The sequence below is a fragment of the Poecilia reticulata genome, linkage group LG15, assembly GCF_000633615.1.
Source record: "Poecilia reticulata strain Guanapo linkage group LG15, Guppy_female_1.0+MT, whole genome shotgun sequence".
NCBI lineage: Eukaryota > Metazoa > Chordata > Actinopteri > Cyprinodontiformes > Poeciliidae > Poecilia > Poecilia reticulata.
This window is the reverse complement of record NC_024345.1, coordinates 27,616,061-27,638,857: the sequence shown is the minus strand read 5'-3', so window position 1 is coordinate 27,638,857 and position 22,797 is coordinate 27,616,061. Positions and strand designations below refer to the sequence as shown.

The 22,797-nt window shown below is 37.3% G+C and overlaps 1 long non-coding RNA gene across 1 annotated transcript; it reads right to left on the bottom strand.

Moving 5' to 3' along the window:
• Nucleotides 1–3,289: 3,289 nt before the first annotated feature.
• On the bottom strand, nucleotides 3,290–5,074 carry LOC103477307 (uncharacterized). The gene is made up of 2 exons (XR_535622.2): nucleotides 4,908–5,074; nucleotides 3,290–3,812 (listed from the first exon to the last, which is right to left on the bottom strand). It is a non-coding gene; the product is annotated as an uncharacterized LOC103477307 (long non-coding RNA).
• Nucleotides 5,075–22,797: the final 17,723 nt, after the last annotated feature.

Here is a 22,797-nt window from a genome sequence, read left to right as displayed (position 1 = left end):
CTCAACACACTGCTTCAGTTTGTTTTATCAGTTAATGTTTTATTTTTAGTTATTTTACAGAGAACTGATCCTTTTTGCTCATGAATGGCTTGAAAGATTAAGTCAGAAAGCTGATCTAACCCTAACCCATTTTTTAAATAATTTTTGTCTTATAACCCAACACCGAGGCAAAGATGACCAATAACATTTAATGGACGTAAAGTAGTGATGCTACACTCCTGTACCGTAGGTGGCGGTATGTACCTGCTTGTGATCCACTATAATAGACAAGAAGAAGAAAACAACAGGCGGTTCTCTGGAGTCCTACATCAGGTCTGTAAGGTTATTTGCGGGAAACAAGGGAGAAATCAACGTTAAAGCCGAAGGTTTTAGCAGCCAGAGGAACAATGAGGGCCACAAAGTTTCAATGGACATGAGAGTGAACTCTTGCCTTGTCGGAGGTTTTTGCAGTACAAAAAAAGCGGGTGAGTAATGACTTAAATAATAACGTCTTGTGAAAATCTACCTTCAGGAAAATGCTTAAAAGCTAAAGATTAGCATAAAAAGGTGCTTAAATGTAAATACAACAGTTACTGCAGCATGTGTTCATGCTGCCATAGAGCTAACATCTGAATTTACACATAAAATCAAGCTTAACTACATTCACTTTTTGATCTTTGATTTAACTATCAATAACTGTCGTTCTGACAAAATCTGGATGTTTACAACCAGTTTTAGTGCTTTTGTACAGACGAACATGTGGTAGTTGCGGTGGATCACAGTTTCATCCAACTAGACATGAGGTAAGCTGCATTTTTCCAGACTCCGTTTTGAAAATGTAATAAATATGGCGGCCTCTAAATGCTCTGAGAAACGGCCGTCGGGATTCCACATTCCTACTGATAATGGGCCTTGATTTCCTGTTGTTTTCCTCTAAATCTCTATGACCGTTGGCTAGCGTGTTAGCATTCAGGGCCTTCAGATAAGGGGCGGGTACTTCCGGTCAAATAGCGACCGCCGATTGGTCAGTTGCTGACAAACCCCCTAACAAGGTTCTCAATCTGTAGTTTTTGAAAACATTTCTACAACCTAATACTAGTAACCAATCCATGTATAATCTGTAAGAAACGGGCATGTAAACAATATTTACTGTGTTTCATCTAAAGAGAAAAGAGAAAGCATATCCAAAAAGAAATAATCCATTTAGGGTCTAAGATTTAAAATAGAAAATCCAAGATAATTTTTAAAATAATGTGACTATGAGGAGAGTTTGCTTTCATAGGATTGAGAAAAGACGGTAAGCGAAGAACTGCAAATTAAATGCTCTTTATTTTGCTCCCTGTCTTCTGAGAGTTCAATAATTTCAGATGTTTTTAAATTCAAGACTAATTTAAATGTGTGTAATTCAAGAGAATTTACTGTATGCCCCATCACCATCCTATAAAGACATTTCAGCTGCAACTTGTAACTGTCCAGCTAGTTTTCAGAAGCAGAGGATACGAATGGGGCTAAAGTTGTGCCCTGGTGAACTCCTTCAGATATTGGAAGTGATGTGTGGTTGAACGCGGGTTGGACGAAGAACCTGAGGAAGGTTAAATGTAGTAAGAGCCACAGTGTGCCCTTTTAAAGTTTGCTCATAATTTGGTTTTCTGAAAGGTTCATTGTCTTGATGTATTAGTAACTGCTGCTGATTCTTGAAATGCTTCAGCAGTCAAGTGTCAGAATGACGCTGGAGTGTATTTTGATACACGTCTGCATGTGTTGTTGTGCTACTGCTTACAGTTTCCTTCCCCAGTGTCATGCTGGGCAACTTCTGTCTCTGCACCGAGTTTTGCTTCGGTCTCAACGGGAGGCAACAGCTGGGCTTAGTATCGGTTTCGGGGGCTTTCCCAGTCAAGTCTCGTTTGCGGCCAAAACTCACGCCGAGATAAAAGTGAACTTCTGCTTTTTGTGGGTTCCAGAACCAGAACCTGTTATTATTTTTCTTTCACATGCAAACTGTCCTGCATCTGACCTGAAAGTAAAACATATTATGTTATTGTCAGAAAGAAATATATTTATACAAGATATGTAATTTTACAATGGAAATTTGCTAAATGTTTTTACTAAAGTTTGAGACGATCTCTTTTAGAGTATTGGACATTTAAAAATTTTTAGTTCCTAAATTTTAAATTAGATCACATGATGCTAAGCAGTCTAAACACTTGAATAGTAAAATTAACAGGTTATAGACAATATTTCACCACATCTGCTTTCCAATGATTAACATGTTGACTTTGTGTGCTTAATTGTGTGTTTTTTGGTTCTGCTTCAGATGTTTTAATCTTTAAATTTTAAAACGTTTTTCTGTTTTTTGTAGCGTTGAAATGAATGAAAATTTGCAATTTTAAGATATTTTTGTGTCTTCTCAATAGCTGTTTGTTTAACTGTTAGAATATATGACAAATTGTTTGGTTTCTTTAAGATATTTCTATATTTTTGGTTTCATTCAAAATTTTAGTAAGATGTTTTATTGGTCCATAAACCAATAAAACATCTTTTTTTTTTTACATTTGGTCCCTTTCTGCTGCAGTTCTTGTGCTATAAAGCAATAAACTTAGTAAATGGTAAATGAAGGAGTAACACTTTGGCTCCATCTTGTGGCGCTTTCCTTTCGATTCATGAACAATGGGTTTAAAGTAAGTCAGAGGCTGGGGATTTTTTTATTTTAGGTTATTTATGCTACAAAAAAATGCATGTTTAGTTGTCTTACCGCATCTTTAACTAATTGACTTTATTTATACTTGAATTATTTCTTAACTTTTAGTTAATTTCAGATTAATAGGTTATCTGATCATGCAGAAAATAGGAAACTGCATAAAACAACTTGCATAAACTTCTCAAACCATTCTGCCTACTCAATCCTAAAAGAGTAGAAGCATCAAAACTATGGATTTTTAAATCCAGAACATAACACCGACTAGATTTTTAACATGTTCCGATGGATGAAACCTTAAAAAGAAAGGAAAGCGTAGTTTTTGTAATGAGCGTAGATTAGTGTGTGTGTGTGTGTGTGTGTGTGTGTGTGTGTGTGTGTGTGTGTGGGGTCGAGCACCAGTGGGACAACCATGACCGAGGAGAGAGCCACTCCTCATTTCCTTCCCGGATGGCCAGCTGTCCCCAGCAGTCCCGTTCAGGATGTCAGAGGAAGAGCACAACTTCTCAGCTTGAAAATAGATCTTTATTTACTCGGAGATAAGTATAACAGCTGCTGCCTCCTTCCATACAAAGAGTTTAATGGATCTCGAAACAAAATGATCCAAAAAGCAACTGTTGTCGATATGTTTTTATTTCCAGAATGAACATGAAGTACATTATATTCATTTGTTCAGACAAATTATGTTATAAGCCTGTGAAGAAACAAATGCTTTAGTTTGTTTTTGTGGGATGCGCTCCTGAGCCAAGCAGTGCAAACAGTCCCACTCCCGGCCACCAGGAGGCGCACGCCGAGAGTGTAGGGTGTTTACATTCCCTGGATCTCAGATCGACGATGGATGAAAACCTGAACTACGATGTGAAGCATTAATTTTAGTCTTCTCTCTAAATATCAGCATATAAACTCAGATTAGTCAAAGATTTATTCTTGTAATATTTAATCTGTTTGTTTCATTAGAATGTTTTATACTCATGATTTGAACACAGCTTATGTTTAACCCCCAACTCGGGCAACAAGCCTGTTTTTTATTAATAGGATGATGAATGCTGGGGCGGAGGAGGGAGTGATCTTGAAATGCTTCCTTCCTTCCTTGTCTGTGGTCCTCTGGTGTGTGTTACACCCGCTTCCTCTCGGCTCCCTTTGTTGAAGGGAGGAGGAGAGAAAACGTATTCAGGAGGAGCAGTTTTCCCAAAACGGCTCCTTCTCAAACTTTAAAGTAATAAAAAGGATCTCAGTTGCACTTTAAATGAGTTTCTGTTGCTTCTTTGCAGGTTCTGTTAGTGTGCAGCAGTGCAAGCGCTTTAACAGCTTTGAGCTATATAGCACTGCTAGCTAACAACTTTAAACTGAACACAGATTTTTAAAAGGTGTTGTGTCCCACATTTTTTAATGACAACAAATGTAAAAAGAGTAAAAGCATATATTATGAGCGTATATCTACAGTCTTAAAAGGTTTGGTTGTGGAAAGGTATTAGAAAAAAACATATTTTTAGCAAGTTTTAGGCAGTGACATCATTTGGTGAAGTAGCAGAATCGCATTAAACAGAGGTGAAAAATGCTGAAAACTGGTCTTTAAATGCCATTTGTATCAATTCTCTTGAAAATGGGAGCCACATTAGATTGAGACAAGCAAGAAAACCATAATACGTAGACTGGTCAAACCTAGACTGAAGCTACAACTGGAAAGGTAGGGAGACATTTTTCAGGAAAACACACAAGTCCCACAGCATGCTAGATCTAATGCTCTGGAGCATCAGTAGCTGCTTATAAACCTGTGCAAAACTTTAGTGATACTTCGCTAATGTCAAAAAACAGAATGTAGAAATTTAATTGAATAAGAAGCACAATTAAAATTACTCGTGAATAAGTTTGTTCACGCTATAAGTCATAAAAAAAAGTCCTACTACTTCCTGTCATCTTCTTTGTCTTTTCCGCCAGTAGTAAAAGTTTATTTCAATACAGCTGAAAAACCACCTCATCCTAGCACAAAAACGATCAAAAAACATGATTTTTTTTTTTTTCAAACTTTCTTCGTTTCCATTAAGGGAATTTATTTTCATAATTTCACTTTATGTTCAGTCCAAACACAACTCCTGTTTACATGCATAACTGTAAACAGGAGCCAGGCCTCGTTCGGTGCACAAAGCTGGTTTTGTAGACTGAAAATTAACGACAACAAGAACAATTCATGGAAAACAAGTTTTAGGGGGAAGATTGTTAATAAAGCAGTTACCTTATTCAGGTCGGAGGAGTGAACTGGGCTGTATCTCTGTTTGTAAAGTTGGATGATGCTACAATGTGGAAACCTTCCTGAGATGGTAAGGGCAGTTGGCTGCTGCAAACATCCGACTGAAAGCCCAAAAACCAAACACCAGCTTCCAGTCAAGGATGTTTACAGTAGCCCTGACTGCCAACCGGGCCCGAGGGGACGCAGCACCTGTGAACACACACTTCTGTTAGCTTTTATTTATCAAAGTCTCAAAACATGTGGCGCATAAGAGAAACAGGAGGTTTTCTTTACAATCGGATTCTTTTAAAAATGTTTTGTTTTCATGGTTGGCCTGTAATCGAACTGTCATTCTTCCTTGAGATGAATGAATGAGTGACTGACTGACGGCGTCTCCTGCTGTCGGAGGAGTGAATTATTCAGTGACGCCGCTCGTGTTGCCCCTGTGATTAATTACAGGAAATGATGGCGCCTCTTGTGTTTGGGGTAAACATTTGATAAATGATCAAGGAAAAGATGAAAACCAGCACCTTTTGCAGACAATACTGTCAATAAGTTTTATTGGTATTAAAATAAAACTTAAAAATCAGGATAAAAATATGACCCATATCTTCTGCTTTTGTCTTATTCTCATTAAGTCTCTTTAGTTCAAGTCACTCTTAACCTTTCCAGGAGACATCTTTGGAACTGACTTTGGAAACGTTCGTGATTTCTTCCACCTTGACAAAAAAATCTCTGCTCCATCTGAACGATAATATCAGCACATGATGCTGCCATCACCTGTTTTCACTCAGTTCAACCTATTTATACATTTTCAGCTGGTGTGTTTCGCTTTCACACCGCATTGTGTTAACCTATCCAAACCCTTTGAAAAACCTGTTCCCCTCCTGACCTGTGGTGGCACTGCACCAAGAACTACTGAAGGAAACGACACAAAAACCTCAGAAGAAGACATGAGCGCAACTTCCTCCTTCACCAAATGCAAACAGAAATGGAGTTGGCGTCAGATTTGAGCAATTGTAGGACTTCTCGTATGTCTTTATTAAAAATACTGAAAGCCATTTCTCCATTTAGCATTAGACTTGTATTTGTGTAGGTCCCATTTACCCAAAATGCCCCATGCTATAGTCTGCTTCCTGCTTTTGGAGCGGTCTTTGGTCCACTAGGCGTTCACATAGGCATTCGAAGCGCACCAGAGTTCACTTCAATCAAACAGAGACCGAAGGTTTCAGGCGGACCAGAGTTCGGGTTTGAATACGCATTCACACCTCCCCAAATGAACCAGACTTTTGAAATGGACTAGAGTTTGATTAAAGGGGACTAAACGTGGCTGTTGTCATGCAGCCTCACCGTACATACAGCTAAGTGCTGAGCAGCCACCAGCATCGTTAATGACTTCCACCATGTTTTCTTTAACTGTTTTTGTTGTCTCGTAAGCATCGTATCAGCATGTGACATTCCACAACCTTAACTCCCTCAACACTCACTCACCCACACACACACATTTACCATGTAAACACAAGTTGGCCCTTCTGTTTAGCCATCATACACACTCCCACAGCTCAGCATATGTACACACACACACATAATCACTTCTTCACACGCAAATGAGTGTGGAGGTCTCCCATTTTGCCCTGCCTGACCCTCCTCCCTAAAGTTAAATGCTTGCTTCCTGTTTCTTCTTCTTCTCTCGTCTAAAGCTAAAAGGCTCAGATTTATAATCAACTGTGTTGAGCTTTCAGAACGTGTGAGATAGCAGAAGTGAGAGATAAAATGTGTGTGTGACTGGTAGAGAGCATGTAATCACATGTGCGTTCTGCACTGAGATAAAGTTAGGAATTCCTTTTCTGCTTCGCTTCTCCTCCTTCATTTACAAAGAGTATCAAGCAGCCGCAGAGCCAGAAAAATGACTTCAGTCTGAAAGTGTTGCCAGCAGGACACCGTGTACGAAGCAAGGGGCAGAACAAGATGACACGCTTTTCAATTAAGAAAGATTCATCTAGGACAGGGGTACCAGTTGTAAAATAACTTGTGAATCAAAGAGTGGAAAGCAGCAACGAGTAAAAAGAAAACTCTTATTTATACATTAACAGGCCAGTGAACTTCATAAAAAATTATTCTATTTATATAGTTTGAAATAATTCTTTATTAAATTATAGCCAGTACCTGAGCCTTCAAGAGATGTTTATGAATGAATAAGAAAATCTTAATTTCTTTCTTGCCAGACTTTCTCTAAGCTGAAGAAAAGATGCTAACTGCTTGTATGTTTTCCACAGAACCCCACTTTAAAATAATCCATAATTTTAGGCAGTCAAAAATACTTTCTTCTCTTTAGTTATTATTAGTTGTCAATCATGGCAGCATGTTAATGTTAATCAGTACTTGCTCTTGCAGTCATCCTGATGAGTTAACTCATTGATTCAAATGTTCAAATATCTTCATATTATTAAAACCTGAGGTTATTCAGAGAGTTAAATACTGTAAGGAAGATACTAACTGCCCTTATGCTCCCCACAGAACCCCCTCTTCAAGCTACGTTTACACACACTCATAGGCCTTTGAATAAATGTCTCTGGGAAGAAAAATGCAGATTTTATTCCGTTTATTCAACATTTTCCAAATTTGTAGAGAAATCCAAATGCAGCAAATCAGTAGAAACAAATCACAGCAACTGTAAAGCACAGAGGTGGACTGCTGTTGATTTAAGTGGGATGTTAGCTTGTACGCTCAATCTGGATTTTTAAAATTATTTTTATCCAAACTGAATTTGCCTACTGCAGAGAAGATATTAACTGTCCATACGGTCTCAGCAGAACCTCACAGAAGCCCAGTTCAAACTGTCAAGCTTGGTGGTGGAGTGGTGTTGATTTAGTGTGGCTACCCGGCTGTTAGCTAATCTGATTGGTCAAAATTTCTTTATATTTATCCAAACTGAAGCTGCTGAGAGTTTCCTACTGCAGAGAAGATACTAACGGCTAATAAACTCCACACAGAACCCCACTTACAAAAAATAAACAAACAAATAATCCCTGGTTCCTTAGTGTTTGGTAAATTCCCCCTTGTATGAATAAATCTAAAACCTTCATCGGGTTTTGTCTTACTCCAAATAAAAACACCAACTTCCCGCTCGCTCTTTCTATGGTTGATTCACAAGAAATTCATTCAAACGCTTAATACATTTCTGTGAATCTCCTCTCGGCGTCCACCCACATCGTGAGTTTTTATTAAAAAAGAAACGTACACTCATGTGCTGTGTATCATATGTAGACTTCTGGGCACTACTCTCTTCCAGGTCACTCGGGGAACAAAGCAAACTTTATCAGGACATTGCAATCCTGCATTCCTCAGATTCCTAGCACTTGGCAACCGGCTAACACACAGAGCGGACAGAGAAAGAGGAGGAGGAAGGCAAGCGGAAGACAGCGGAGGGAGGAGAAAGGCAGGGCAAATAAAAGCAGGTGTACACACTCGCTTTTACTCTTTCCTCATACAGTCTGAAAGGAATCTGCAGCGTTGCCTAAAAAGCCAGGCAGCTTGTGAGAGGAAACAAAAGCATCCTCTGAGATAACAGTTTGCCACGGTTTTTCGTAAAAATGTGTGCATTTCTTTCTGGTCCAAAAGTTCAGTCAGTCTGCAAAAAACACAAAATCTGACCAAGTATTTTTGGTCTAGTTTCTATTGCAAATAACTTATTACACTTGTAATAAGAAAAAACTAACTTACAAGTAACCTTGTAGCAAAATATATTGATGAAAACGTACTTGTTCCGTTGGCAGATAATTTAACTACAACATGGGAAAAATGTTTTGTTACAAGTGAAATAATCTGACAATTGAACTTTTTCATCAATATAAGGAATTATTTACTTAATACAAGCGGAAACAAAGTTACTTTTAAGTTAGCACACTTTAAATAAGACAAAACTAAGACATTTGCACTAGAAACTAAACCAAAATATGTGGTAAGATTTTGTGCTTTTCAGTGTTTGCTGAACATTCTGGGTTTTGTAAAACAATAAAAGGAGACAACGTTGCAATTAATGCCTCTTTTTTTTCATAGATCCAACAGAAGAAAAAATTCTGGAAATACTAAAAACATCCTATTTTGTCCTCTGATGCGTCTTGTTGAACTGGTAAAATGGCGAGTTAATGGTGTTTTTAAAGGGAGTTTCAAATATTCAGGAATTCAGCTGTTTGCACTCACTGTATGACTCAATGCTAAATTATCAAATGATGAAGTTTTCCATATACTCTGGAGACCACTTAATATGATCAGTTTCTCTCGTTTTACTCTTTATAGGTTTGTTTGAGTAAAATGAACATTGTTATTTTATTCTATAAACTACTGACAATCTACAGCAAAAAATGTTTTAATTTATTTGCAGAAAATGAGAAAAGGTTGCAGAGCTTTCAGACCTCAAGTAATGCGAAGAAAACAAGTTCATATTAATTTAGAAACAACAAAACTAATGTTTTAAAGTTCAGAAATCAATATTTGGTGGAATAACCAAGAGGTTTTCAGTGGGGTTCAGTGCAGTGGGCTCTTCATTTTTTGCTGTTTAAAGATTGTTAACAATAAATGTACTGAAGCCGTCTGTGGGTGCGTTCGCAGCCTGAAGTGACCCAATTCCGATTTTTTTTTGACGTAATGCGACCTGTATCCGATCTTTTCATGGCAGTGTGAACAGCACAGATCGGATTCTTTTACGAATGTGACACGTATCCGATTCAAATGCGACCATAACGTTCAGGTCGTATTCATTCTCAACAAATCTCACTATTCTGCGTCTTGATAAGCGCAAGCGGGAAGAAAAACAACAACCATGACGGACTATATGAGGATTAAGTTGTTAATATGCTGCTCCGGCCAGACAACAACTTCAAATATGTAAGCTAAGCTCCACCGTTAGCCTCCAGGTTTACTTCCGCAAACACTGAGCTCTTCTTCTTTTTATGGCGGTTGGCAGAACTGAGAACGCTGACGCTATTACGCCCTCTACTGGGCATGCGGGACACTTCCGGGTCGTTTGCCCGTTCACACTGCAGAACGCATACAGGTCGCATTTACTGGCAGTGTGAACAGTCCCGGCAAAAAAAAATCGAAATTGAGTCACTTCAGGCTGCAGTGTGAACTTACCCTTTGGTTTAAAGTGAAACTCAGCAAGCTGTTGTACAGGCTCAGTATTTGCTCCTTTCTTCTGATTGGTCATTTAAAAGCTTTGCTGTTTTTTGTACTGTCAAAGTGTCTTCTCATAATCTTATTTATTTTATTATTTAGACAATTTAGCCTGAAAACGTTCCCAGGAAAGTGATTAAATTCTGCTCAGCACACTTTTCCTGTATTTACATTCAGTTGTTCTGCCCCAGAACATCTGAACAATGAAGTATTGGCTCCTTTGCAATTTTTTCTCTGTGAAACAAACAAACAAATAGAAAAATCTCGAGGTTAAAACCCAACAACTAATTTGGAGCAATATGAAGTTAATCACAAAGAGGCAAAAACACCTTTTATTAATAGAGAATTAGAAAAGTGGTGCGAACAAATTTCTTCAAGAAGCAAAGTGCCGGAGAATTAGGATATTTTTAAGGGTTGAATTGTTTCAGACAAACTGGAGAAATTCAAGACTTCAGCATAAACTCTCAATGAGGAAGCTGGAAAATTTAAACTGACAGCTTTAATTGACTGAAGGGAACATTTGAAGGGTTTTTCACGAGGCGGTGAATAGAAATTAGGCACAGAGTGTGAGGATAATTACATTATTAAATTTCTCCCAGAGATGCACTTGTGATAAGACGACGGTGGCTTCTTTCTGCTCTTAAATTCTTTGATTATGTTAAAATATCTTTAAACCGTCAAACGCAAAAATTCCCCAGAGCTGAACCCGTTTAGTTTTTTCCAGGACTACAAAGGAAGCAGAAACTTTACACAGGAGGCACAATAAGTTTCTCAAGCTTCACAGGCTCCGTCTACTTGAACTCTGTCCAGGATTTGAACAGGAAGAAGTTTTTATAGGAGAGTGTATATTTTGTCACATTACAACCAGGAACTTCGATGTATTTTTATTGAAGTGGTACCAATAGATTCCAGGAAATTAGTGGATAATTGTGAAGTTGAAGCTGAAATTTAACTCACTGTTTGCAGGATAGCTCATGCTCAGTTAGAGTGGATGGGGAAAGTGTCAACATCAAGTTTTCAAGAAATTTTGCAGCAGTTTCTCTGATTTTCCAGGCACATAGTTCAATTTTATAGCACAATCAAGTCGCTATGCTAACTTTAGTTGTTATAGAAATGGTGAACAAATAAAATATGACTTAAAAGAAATGTTAGTAATTTATCGCCTTGAAATTGGGCCTCTGTCTCTTTAAAAACTCCTGCTCTTTCTGAAACTTTGCCTTCAGGAAGTCATCACAACATGGCTTCTCTACTAACCCTTTAACAACAGCGTTACACTGAAAAGTAGCTCATATGATGAACACCAGGAGTTTGCTAATTACTTCTGGCTAGTCTGAAGAAGCCTAGTGGGAGATTTGCAGGGGAGAGCTGATCTGTGATGCAGAAGCTTGGAAACTGCAGCTCTGGGGAGGAGCTGCGTTTCGAAGTCGGAGCTAGGTCCAACCAGGCGTTTTGCACAGCTGGTTGCCATGGAGATTAAAACATTTCTCAAACATGCATAAAGGAATTAAAGCAATATTCCAAGTATGTTTTGTTTTGTTGTTGTTGTTTTACACTAAAGAATAAAACTAACATGGTACCTAAAAGCTCAACAAGCTTGAGATGAAACTTTGTGGTTATGGCATCACTAAAGACGCTGAGTGAAAAATTAGCTTGAGACATCATCTAAAGAGTCCATCAACATAAAGTAAAATGTCAAATAAATATTGGTAGCTTTAAGCCTTTTTCAGAGAAGCAAATATTTTTCTTTTTCTCTCTTGGGATGATAAACTTCATAGAGTATTTGTACAAAACATATTGTAAGTATGTATATTGTAGCACAATGTCCTGACTCTCTTACACTCTCCAGCTTCAATATTCTTCTCCACCACAAATCATGAAAAACATCTGGAGCAATTTGTTAATTCTCCATGAAATCTTGTCAGTGCATAAAAAGGCTATTGTCAGCTGTGTGTGGCAACAGAGGTGACTTGGAGGTCAAAGCCGATATACAGATGACTACAATTACTACAAAGCAAGCTTTGAAAATGATTGGTCGTCTCTGTGTTTGTGTGTTTTTTTACCACCTCAAGAGGCACTTGTCTCACACCACAAATTTACCAACATGATTAAAAAGTCAAGTCAAGATTTACAAAGCGTCAAAAGGGTGAACAATTGAAGTTTGATTAGGAAACAGCTAAATGCATTTGTTTTCTCCAGAGCATTGTTTGTGGCTGCTTTTTATTCAACCAAACATTCCTTTTAGTTCCATAAAAAAAATAAAGTTATTGTTTCCCTAAGAACTGACCTTACAAATGAAACAAGTTTAAGTTTAGCTTTGAATTCCAACCAAATCAGTCATTATTCGTTATGTAAAATTGTTATTAATTTTTATTAGTACGTATTTGAAGTGAAGAGTTAGCTTTTCCTGTTGCACTTGAACGCACCTCACGTAGCGTAATCACGTATTCTGATGCGTGTGGAGGACGTAAAATGCGGCGCTGGGCTTGCAGGAGGTAGGACAAGCTGCGCTGTTGGTCCAGATGTAAAACATTTTTCTTAGTTAATTCACATTTCATAAGTTATATATTTATACTGGTGATTCGTTTTGTTGTGTTATTATAGTTATATGTTCTATATGAGCCGAAATAAGATTTTATTTAAATGTACAGCAAGTTAACAGGAGTCCCTGTGTTCTTGTTATGTTTCTGAGTTACGTTAGTTTGATTTCACGCAGGTGTGGCTGGTTGTTTGTTTGATTTGACTAAGTTTTTTAGTTTTGGATGTTATTTTATTGCAAACGGAGGTGTTTTGGACCAGACTGTGCAGTCACTGCTGTTTCTTTTGATATCGACAGGCATTGGTTTTTATAAAATGTGACAAATATTGTTCAGAGCTTTGTTTTGGTTTGTTTTTACTGATCCATTATAACAAGGGTGGCTGAATGTCATTGCTAAATGTGAAAATATTGTATTTTTGTGTATGTCCAGACACATGAAAATGCTGGGCTGGGCTGGCCCAACTTGTTTTGGGCCAGACTGTGCAGTGGGCACCAACACAGATTTACAGCTAAGACTTAAAGAACATGCTGTGTGTTTAAGTTATTTCTATTTGTTGTGTCAAGACGTTATTAAAGCATTTGGTCCAAATTCTGTCCTAGTTTTTCTCAATGAAAATTAAAGGAAAAACCACAAAAAGGCCAAAAGTTTAATGATGTACCAACCTTGAATAAAAAGTATCAGAATCAGAATCTGTATTGTTGATACTGTTGCTGGATTTACTTAGTATCAGCTCGATCCCAAGTAAATATTTGTTTGATACTTACATCTTTGCAGTCTTTGAGTCAATTGTAAATCAAAGTTTTTTTTATAGTTAGATGTGAGGTAATCTTAAGCTAGGTCCAAACTGAGTCACCAATAAGACAACAAACACCTCAGGGAAACTAACAAAGAATGACTGAAGTAAAAAGAATTAAGATGTTGAAGTGGCATAGTCAAAGTTCAGACATCAATTTGACTGAAATACAAGTGAAAATTAACCGAAGCAATGAAGTAAAGAAGAATGGACTAAAATTTCTTCTGCAATTGTACTTCAGAGCAGCAAAGCGGAAAGATCTCTGATTTTATTGAGATGCTAACATGTGCAAGTACATTTGATTAGCAGAACTTCAATGCCACATAGCAACGGAAATGTGCTTTTCCCACAACTATGAATCACAAAGGAAGTGTCAAAAAGGATCATAAAGATGAGCAACGTTACAGCATATCAAAAGCTTCTTTGTAAAATTCAACACATACAGAGACATGCTAGCTCACATTGCTAGCTCACATTGCTAGCTTCCACAGCAACCAGAGTGAACACTGAGGACCTCCAACCCCACACAGATTGGTGACTGAGTAACTACATTCCTGAACTGTCGAGATGAACTCGGGAGGTTACTGCTCAGCTTGGAGGGTTTAACATTGACATGCGCTCTTTGGCTGCTCCTAAGGTCAGATTATTTCAGATGTGCAACATTTTGAGATTTTGAGACATATTGGTCATGCTTTCTTCAAGCTTCTGATATTCATAAGCAGAATGCAGCATCAGTTTTCCTGTATCTCAGAGATCAGGCCTACCGTCTCCTTAACATCTTAACAAACCAACAGATATTCCAACTAGAGTCCTGAATACTTACAGGGTCTGTGGGCCGTGAAACCAGAACTCCTTTTATTAACCTTGTTGACTCACTAAGGATGAAATCTGTGGGTTAATGTTCCCTGAGTCCTGGGGGTGTTGAGTACAAGATCCGTGCACTAAGTGCTGTTTGGCAGCAAACCTCTGTATCCTACCTGTGATCAGCTAAGCTAAACCTAATCAGTAACCACCACTAAATACAAGCATCTTTACATCTTTTTTAACCCCATTAAATTTAAAGGATAAGTGGAGTAGTGGGCCATTGTAGATGGACAAAAAGGAGCAAATTTTTACAAAAACGTCAACATTTTCTAGAAAAAAAATTGGGTTATTTCTGAACATCAGCAGTTGAAGATTTGCAAGAAAAAAATCCATGCATTTTTAGATTAATTTGATACTTTTAGAGAAAGCTTGGAAATTTCTGAGTTTGAAAAGTTCTAAACTTCTTAGAAAAAAAACCATTGAGGTTGAAATTTTCTGTTTCAAAAGTGGAAAATTCTGTACTTTGCTAAATTTTTTCAAACATTTTAATTTACTTTTGAAGCTCAAAAATGTTCTAAAAATGTTCTCACAGGCTTTTGACCTTTGGAGCTCAGAAGTTTGTGGGTTTTTTTTCTTTCTAGAAAAGCTTTTAGATTAGAATGTTTGTTTAGTAGAAATTAAATTCGTAATTAAATAATATTTTCTATAGACTTAATGTTTTAGTCACGGTTGGACTGTAGATTGAGTGTTTTAATGTTGAACATTGTAAATAAAAACTAAACTCAGTTTCAGATTCAACAGTTTTGGTGTTCATGGAGGTCAGCAGTGTGATTGGACAGCAGCTAGAGCCTCATGCGTTTCTGTGTGTGCTGGGACTTTTACCCGATTCATTAAAATGATTTCAGGACCTAGTAAACTTTCTCTATTGGGAGGCCAGGAGAGAAATAACGGCAAAGTGTGTCGATGATGAGCTCCCGACTCTTTCATGGTGAAAAAATATCACACAATCGTTCTGGAAAAGGTTTTGTCAAAGTTTGGCATTATGCTAAAACAAATGCAGATAAAATATAAATCATCTGTAAAAATGACTACAGAAACACTCCTTAGTGATGAAATAACTGTTAAAGCTGGACTGCTATAACTAAAATTTTCTATAAAAATAATGATTAAAACAGTGGAAGGCAGAGACACACTTATAATGACATTAATGACTTTTTAAGCCACAATGGAAGGACACTTTGTACCATTTTCTCTCGGTAAGTAAACTCAGCACACAGATTAACTGTACTGGCAACCGGATCAGGACATCGGGGGACAGAGGAGTCTGCCCCGTTGCGGCTGTGGTTCCCCGTTCAGCCTCAATACGTCTTGATTGTAGAAATTTTGCAATGAGCAAATTGAAGCTTTTACAACCCTTACACAATATTAAATATTGGTCGTGTCCACACAGCTAATATTTTTCCTTTTTCTTCAGTTTGACGCGAACCAACTGCAACTCTAGATTTCTCAGAGTGGGTTGGTTAAAATAGCGCGGGGGGCTCGCCTTTCCTGCCTTGTTTCCACTCCAGTCATGAGTTTGACTCCGTGTCCCCTGCCCAGCTTGCAGGATGGGCCGAGAATTCAGGAAGTGGCTCCTGCCGTCTCCATGGCAACCCTGAGGTCACCCCAGAGAGGCCGGAGACCCCTCCTCAAACACAAAGAGCTCAGAGGCCTAGATCAACACAAACAACCAGGCTAATGCGCTCTCTCACACACACACACACGCACACACACACACACACTCGACAGCAAGCACAGTCACAAGACATGAGCTGCACTCCACTCCGCGTACTAAAGCATTTCCTGCACAATCGCTATAGCAACCACATATTTTCAAAGTGCTGCATGAAGATGCACAGTTGGAATGTATGGGATCTGATCTGATAATCGGCCTGCAGCTCCACCAGCTTCTCAAAGCTCTGCTAACTGGGACCAGTTCACCCAAACGGCTGTTTCTGAATTAAATTAGCTTGTAATTTATCAGAAGTTTCGATCGGCTGCTGGATCTTGTCACACCAACTTTTAAACTTTCCCTGTCAGAGTGAATCTTCCCCCCGGAGCGGGAGCTTTTCCTCAGCCACCCACATCTCCGCCTGGGAACCAGAGAGACCTTCATCCCAGGGGAGGAAAGACACAAACAGGCAGAGAGCTTATGTTTTACACACCCACTACAGATTAATAAGTGATCTACTGAAGAACCGGAAAGTTGGAAGTTTTACTTCTGGGTAGATGTTTTTACGACAAAAACCAGGATAAATGAAAAACATGCATGTAATATGTTGTCCTGATGTGACTACGCTTCCAATTTCTTAAACGGATAATATAGTTTCTACAATTTTCTCAAGTGTAAAGTGACTAAAAAGATGATTTTTTTTTTCTGTTTTGGTAAACAATAAAGTAAATCTCAAATTGTCTTTTACTAAATATCTGCTCAGAGTATTCAAGTTCGATTAGTCAAACTATTTTAGATTTTGAGCTACAAATGATAAAATGCAATCCAAATTCATTGAGATGACTTTCAAAATCTTTGGACTAAATTTGAACAATATGTCGTTTATAATGTAGACCAAGTCAGAATTAGAATGACTTTTATTGTCATTGTGCAAGAAGGAGAGCATGAAATTTATGTATCCATTACTGTGGAAGTTGGATATGATAAATATGCCACACTACAGCCTCGTTCCTACTGAGCGGTACGGTTTGGCACGGTATTTTATTCAGGAGACCGTTTCCACCACCAGTTGCTTTCTCACTGGACCAGCAGGTTTAACCTAAACGCCCAACATTGTGACAAACGTGACGTGTCGCAACTTTTACAATGGAAACAAAATAATGAAGCGAACCGCGCCGACCCGTGCTACAGACGTATCACAGCTGCAAGTCAAAAGAAGTGGGATTCCTGTGCAAAGTGACCAAACAAGCTACTATTAGCCTTTTATGCTAACAGTAATTAACTTAAAATAACATATTATGCTTTCTATAATAAGCAACAAGCTAACAACAGTGTATTCTTCTTTATTTTAAGCACCAAAGGAACATACTGTGTCTGTAACTATTACTAAAAAATTCATGGATTTAAGGATTTTTTATTGTCATTCCAACCTTTTCTAAATTTGGACTCGGGTCCCAGATTAGGAAACTTAATACACCAATACAATAAATAAATAACAAAGTAATTTATGTGCTTTATAGATAAGTGTGTGTGTAAATAACTTCTGAGATGAAGCTAAATTAGGTGCAGCTCGAGTTCAGCAGTCTGACGGCTGTTTTTCTGTTTTATCAGCACGGCAGCCATCTTGGCTTTTGAGATGGGGGTTGATGGGGGACTTTTCACGTTTTGACTTCCAGTTGATTTCTCCAACATTAAACTTTAAAGTAAAACTTAAGCACATCAATACTTTTTGTCCGAGTAGGGACAATAACCGGCGAGCCTGAATGTAGCCCACAACCTGAACCAGTAAAAGTTTAAAATTGATTTCTATGGACTTTTGTTTGATTTCTTTTTTAAAAACTAACCAACTACAAAGTGTAGTGTAATGCTAAATGTCAACTAATTAATTGAATAATCAAAAGTAACAAACATGGATCATGAAGAAAAGAGGAGCTCCAGATTTCCAGAATCCAACAGATTATTTCTCGGTTCTGCATCAAATTTTAGTTTTTAGTTGCTGCATCTGAAGATTGAACACACTGAAAATGTTTTTCAGTTTTGATCCATTTAATGAACATTGAAGGAAAACTCTATTAATTTATTCGGCATCACTAACCATCAAATGCAAATATGAGTTATTAGAATCCATCTACGTCTCTTACTTATATATACAATGAATTTAAAACCAGTAACCCGAAGTGAGTGCCTTAAACTCCAGAATAAGCCTCAAACGCAAAACCAATACTGTTTGGTTTTGCATAAAAAGTGTAAAAGTGTAAAAAGAGTAAGGAATTACATATTTACTAGTAAATATAAATAATCCTAATGTCACCGTTATCAACTTTGTGGTAACTGGGTTTACTTTCAGAAAATGTTTTGATATCAACTGAGGCACCCAGTGACCCCTAAGGGGCAATTCAAGCCACATTAGTAATATTTCTGTTGTTTATTACAGCAACATGTACCACAAGGCGCTTCACTACTATGTGTGAGCAATTTAATGTTATAATTCATCATCAAAGCTTAATAAAACAATTTTTCCTGCAGTTATTGAGAAGCTTTTAAATCTTGTAGCAATATTGGGAGAATTGGGTAGCAACTCGTTACATTTACTTGAGTAACTTTTTGAAGTAACTGTACTTTTAAGGAGTAGTTTTATTGCACCGTCCTTATTAACTTCATTTGATTAAATTGTTTTGAAGTATCACTACACTACCTCCTCTGCTTTCTTCACTGGAAGAAAAAGAAAAATGTTTTAATTTTAAAAAGAAATACACCAGACATGCATTCAGAGTTTGTGTTAAAGTGAAAGTCTTTGGATATGAGGTTCATTATTCTGATGATTTGTTTCTGCTGATAGATGATTACATAATAAACAGTATATATACTTTGCAATGTTAAAACAAAAGTACGTGTGCTTATGTGTGCTTCTTCAGCCTGATTTTATTTTGAAATCATATTTTACAATTTTTTTCTTTTAAATTCCAGAAAGTGCATGTTGCATAAATAAATAAGCAAATAATTTTTTTGTGCGTGTGTTACTACTGTTGGTGAGAAATCTCTTACTAGAAAATGTGACTTTACGGAAACTTTCAGGTCATTATTCCAACTTTGCGAAATTAATCTATTGGCCAAACATGCAACTATTTTGTGCCACAACGTTTTAACAGATTGAGATTTATCGATTTCTACAGGATTTCAGATAATCTCATCATAAAGGGGAATCTTTAAATGAAGCCATTTGTTTTGATATGCAACCCGTCAAAAGAAAATTGTAAACTTGCAGGATTTTTTTTTTCAGTTTTTAATTTTTACGATACAAAACAAACAAAACCAATCTGTCAGTGTGGTAGTTGGTGCTCTCTTTATTTCCTCAGGGTTCTCGTTCAGTTCTAAGTCTACTCTCGTTTTTCTCTGTCCCTCCGAACCGAGGGAAGCTAATAACATCTTCAGCCAACCTCAACATACAGCACAGGTCGTCTTTACAATTGGGTATAACTAAAACTCTAAAAGTTTTATTGATAATTTAACGCATTTATTCTATGACGAATGCAAATAAGCATAAACCTTCTTTTCCCCAGAGTTCGGCATTAAAGCTGAATAAAATAACTTAGCTCCCAGTGGTTCAGTTCTGCACATGTTTGGGTTTCTGGATGGATTTAAACCTTTAACACCTTTTACTTCTGCTTTTTTTTTTTTTTTTTTAGCAAACTGTGACATAAATGTAAAGAGATCTGCTGAGGGTCAGGTGATAATCTCACACAGCAGATTTCTGTGAAGCAGCGGGATTAAGAAAGAGACAATAAAGTTGCTAATAAAATAAGTATATGTGAAAGCTGTTACCTCTTTTAGTTTCCTTGTATTCAGCGTAGAAGCGGCTCTCCTGTCCTAAACGGTTCTGCTCTCTGTCAGCTGTCGAGGTTTTTGTAGGAAGAACGCTGGACAGAGTCCAGCCCCTCTTTATTTCCTCTCTGAATCCGTAAAGTTACTTTTACGTAACAGCAGCTTCCTAAACGCGCCTGGTAGATGACGACACAACTTATCCAAAGTTAAATCTAGAAGTGATTAGAAACAGAGCTGACATTTAATACATCTAAACCACATGAGTTTATAAATCTTTAACTTTTTTTTTGTTTTGTTTTTGTCGTTAACTGACGGTACGGTTAGTTTTATTTTGAAGGAGAGCGCTGTACTTCCGGGACCGCTTAGTGTGATGCGTCAAGCTTGGAGCACCTTGGATTCTCACCTTGGGGACCCAAAGGATAAAAGCGCACACGCGCGCAAAGCACACGCACGCGACTCCAATGTGACGTCAAAGGAAAAGAATAATGACTTTTTTTTTCCCGTGAAAGAGTCCGCTACGGGTCAGACACGTCCACTCAACCCACAGGCCTGATGCTTCCTATTCTTATGCAAATAGGAATAGGAAGAAGCCACAAGAAACAAAAAATAAATAAACAAAAGATCAGGATCGGATCTAGAGGAAGGAATACAGAGCAGATTATGTCACCTTGGAGCCGTCATCAGTTCGTCCTTCACTCTGCTGACTGTTGGGAGGTCAGCTGCACCGATCAGCTTACAGTGATTCAGTAGCCGGGCTCATTTTCTGCGCAGTTATGAAAAGACACTTCTTTAGTTTCACAGTGAGTCTCAGAAAGCGCACAGATCCCTGAAAGATGGACCCTTTAGAGCAGCGACGCAATATCAAGATCATAAATGTTTTGTGCCAGAATATGCTGATTAAAAACCCATTAATAAAATGTTAAAATATTAATAAATTGCTGTAAAAGTAAGTTATGGCACTTCTTAAAATTAAATAGTATTGAAAATCTTTTCAAATTGATCAGTACTTCTAGAATTTACCGATTTTTTTTGTGCTAATTTAGAAATATTTGCAAGGAATTTTGTGACATTTTACGCTCATAGTGACTTTAAATCAATCAACTACCTTGATGTGAAGTAAGACTGAGACAGCAGTGCAGTAGAAGTAAGAAATACTGCCAGCTTCAGGTGGGAGTTATAATCCTTTAACCCAAATGTTTTTGACAAATTTCTGCGTTTGCTTTTGTTTTAAATTTATTTAAACTTCTCTGTCTTCCTTTATTACACTACGTTCAATTAAGTCAAACTCAATTTTTCCCAAAAATCTGCACTACACTTATACATTCACGTGAAAAAAAGAAAAAGCGTCAATCTGTTGATTTTGTGTGAATTTCCACATAGTCATAAAAAACTGTAAGGAACTGATTTATGTAATTTGGCCGTTTAGATATAAAACTACTTTGATTTAATTGATGAGATAATATACAAGCACATAACTGTTGTCTTGATGTTTCTATTCATGCATTAATCTGGACACTAGGGGACCACATGAAGAGCTGAGGCGGCCAGATTTGGCCCCTGGACCTTCAGTTTGACACACATGATTTAGAGTAACAATTACAGCTGAAAAACAAATCTACTAGAAATTTAGGAAAGATTCAGTAACCTGGTTATAATAACTTGTCAAAACTTATTTGACTTCATTTTAGCATCATTTATTTGGTCATTTGCAAAGATTAAGTTACAAAAGATTAAAATAATGTCAGATAAAGAATACAGAGCATACATCTTATTTGTACTATGGTACAGTCAAGACAGTCATCAATAATATGAGGAAATGTGGAGCTAAGTTGACAAAAACTGAATTAAAAAAAAGGACCTAAAAAGAGTTGACTGTGAAACTGTGCAGCTGATTTCTGCCTTAAATGAGAGGACTCATTTTGGCTGCCTGGTATTTTCCATCACCCACATCGCTGCTGTGTTTAGAGTACCAACTTACGCAGCAACCTGTCGTTGTCAGGATCTGAGTCCAGATAAAACACCTGAAAGTGTTTACACTCCAAGCATATCAGGATGTGGGAAACAAGTGGAGAGTTACCACTCAAAACAGAGTGCAGATAGGTGACCTACACGACGGGCACACCAACGATATATTCAGCTGTTTCCTGTAGAGTCCGTGAAAATTAATTACACTCTTAGGTTTATTATTAAGGAACACCTTTACTGTCTGCCCTCGCTAAATACTGTATACTGCAACATTACACCAAGCTTACATGATCCCACTCTGGAATAACTGGAGATGTGTCCAGCAGAGTCCTCCAAACTGATGAAGGACTCTCTTGAATGTCTTGAAGCTTTTCTCACTGAAGCTGAATTTCTTGTTGAATTTGAAGATTTTCCTACAGCTGCAATATCCCACCAGCAATTTCTTGTATTTTGATGCAACACGATTAAATTAGAAAATACTTCCTTACCTCAACGTGACATTAGATGCCAGTCCTGAGTAACTGATCAAATGATCAATCATTTAATATTTAAAAATTACATAACCAGACAGACCGAAACGTAAAGTTAAATTAAGTTAAATTGACATTTTAAGAACGAAAATGACAATAATTTATATAAGTAACAAAAAATGTAATCAGACAAAATAATTTTTTTCCTAATAAGTTTCTTTCAAGTTAATTTCTTCAAAAAAAACCATACAGTTACTCAATTACATTTACTTGAGTAACTATTTAATATCCAACTCTGCCAGTAGCAGTCAGTCTTGCAACAAATCTGGAGATGCCTCTGACTGAAGGATGTTGCTAATTCATGCAATGCATTAATGAGGATTTTGCTAGCAAAAAGCATCACATTTAAGCCAATAAACTCAGAAATTTTTAGATTAATCTTCTTTTCTAAAAAAGAAAAGGGGGTTGGGGGAACAAATTTGCAAGAAAAAAAAAAATCCAAATTTTCAGAGTAACCTCAGAGATTTTCTAGGCAAAAATACAAAAATTTCTGAGCCCAAGTAGTAGAAATTTTGAGAGAAAAGACACAAATTTAGAGGTTTTCACATATTTTCTAGAA